Source organism: Cynara cardunculus (genome assembly GCF_001531365.2).
Source record: "Cynara cardunculus var. scolymus isolate 2C chromosome LG 14, CcrdV1, whole genome shotgun sequence".
NCBI lineage: Eukaryota > Viridiplantae > Streptophyta > Magnoliopsida > Asterales > Asteraceae > Cynara > Cynara cardunculus.
The window spans coordinates 10,001,444-10,003,778 of NC_037541.1; positions in this window are offsets into that span (position 1 = coordinate 10,001,444).

Below are 2,335 nucleotides of genomic sequence, written 5' to 3' on the forward strand. Positions count from 1 at the left end.
CTACCAATTGATCAAACAAGTCATCAATCCTCGGTAAAGGATATTTGTTTTTGATTGTCAATTTATTTAACTCACGATAATCTATACACATTCACATAGACCCATCCTTCTTCTTAACGAATAGGACCGGAGCACCCCAAGGCGAAGTGTTGGGCCTAATAAATCCCTTATAAGTTAAATCTTTCAACTGAGCCACCAATTCCTTCAATTCAGATGGAGCTAAATAGTATGGCGCCTTTGCTACTGGTGCAGCCCCTGGTACTAAATCAATTCGGAACTCAATGACTCTGTCCGGTGGTAATCCAGATAAGTCTTCGGCAAAAACTTCTGGATATTCACTAACAATCGGAATCGATTCTTCTTTTTCTTTCTCTTTCTTTAAATCAATTACATATGCCAAATATCCTTGGCACTTTTTTCGAATACTTTTCTGGGCTTTCATTACTGACAAAATACTGGTATGATGAGTCTGACGATCACCATAAATAACAACTATTCTCTGGTCTGGCAGAATAATTCTGATCATTTTCTGATTACAAACAATACTAGCTTAATACTTTGCCAACCAGTCCATACCCACTACTACGTCAAATTTTTTCATTGGCATGAGAAATAACCGGATCGGAAGTTCATAGTCCTCAATAACAATAATACAGTTATTGAACACACTAGTAACAGTTTCCTGACTATTAACAATATCAACTACTAATTTATCATCAAGTAGCACAGAATTCAGACATGCAGTTTGAGCAAACAATGGTGATACAAACGAAAAGTTTGCACCAGAGTCAAATAACACYTTAGCACKTATTGAATTCAGGAGGAATGTACCTGTTACTACATCTGGTGATGCTTCTACCTCGTTTTTAGTCATTTGGAAGGATCGTCCCCGCGCCCCTCCTTGCCCTCCTCTGTTTACAGTAGGCCTTCCCTGAGTACCCGACGCATTACTCCCCATTGTTAACTGCAGAGTTCTTAACAATGGACAATTCGGTCGAGTATGATCTGGAGAATTGCAATTAAAACATCTTCTGTTAGCTGGGCAATTTCTAGATAGATGACCTACTTCACCGCACTTATAACATTTCCTTGAGTCCATCTTACATTCACCCTGATGAATTTGTCGGCACTGTAAGCAGACTTTCTCACTGATCTTCTGCTCAGATCTGTTATCATATCTAACAGTTTTCGGTCCTCGAAAAGATGAAGGCCCCTCCCATTTTTTTCTCAACAACCTTTCCTTCTGATTGTCTATTCTTATTTCGTTCTGTCACCTCAGCTGCATCTACTGTTAATGGAAAGTTATTGGGGTTCATAGCAATAACAAATTCTCTAATTGAAGATTTCAAACCCCAAATATACCTCTCTATCTTCCTGGATTCAGTTGAAAAATAATGTTCAGCAAAACAAGAGTATTCAATAAATCTTTCGGTATACTCCCGACTGTTCCATTTCCTTGCTCTAGTTTCAAGAAATCCTCCTCCATTTGTCTCACTGCTGTGACAATTTGTCACTTTGGGACTTCAGGTTAGTACCTTATTTCAAGATCTTTATTTAGAACTAAGTCTTTCTAGGTTTTAGCTTCGATGATTAGAGATCATGCTGTTTAATTCCCAAGATTAGTTCGTTAGATCATGGCTCGGCGGCTAGCTAACAAAGGTAGTTTATGCAATGCCAAATAGTCTTGAAGTATTTCACATAAAATAAAGTCAATATTTTTAAGTTCCGTTCTCTTTAAAAATTTAAAGAATGGTATTTTAAATTTATTTTGTCAAAAATGTTTTGTTGTATTTATTGGGGGGTCTTTTACTTTGTAATTAAAAGTCTTTTGGGCTTGGGCCTTTAGAGGTCAGCCCATTCTTTTCATTGAATCCACATATAAATACCCCCTTTCCCTTTTGAAAGTTCTTCAATTTCCAGATTCTCAGCCATTTCATCTCTTTCTCTCTCTAATTTCATCACTTATAAGTTAAATCTTTCAACTGAGCCACCAATTCCTTCAATTCAGATGGAGCTAAACGGTATGGCGCCTTTGCTACTGTGCAGCCCCTGGTACTAAATCAATTCGGAACTCAATGACTCTGTCCGGTGGTAATCTAGATAAGTCTTCGGGAAATACTTCTGGATATTCACTAACAATCGGAATCGATTCTTCTTTTCCTTTCTCTTTCTTTAAATCAATTACATACGCCAAATATCCTTGGCACTTCTTTCGAATACTTTTCTGGGCTTTCATTACTGACAAAATATTGGTATGATGATTTTGACGATCACCATAAATAACAACTATTTTCTGGTCTGGCAGAATAATTCTGATCATTTTCTGATTACAAAC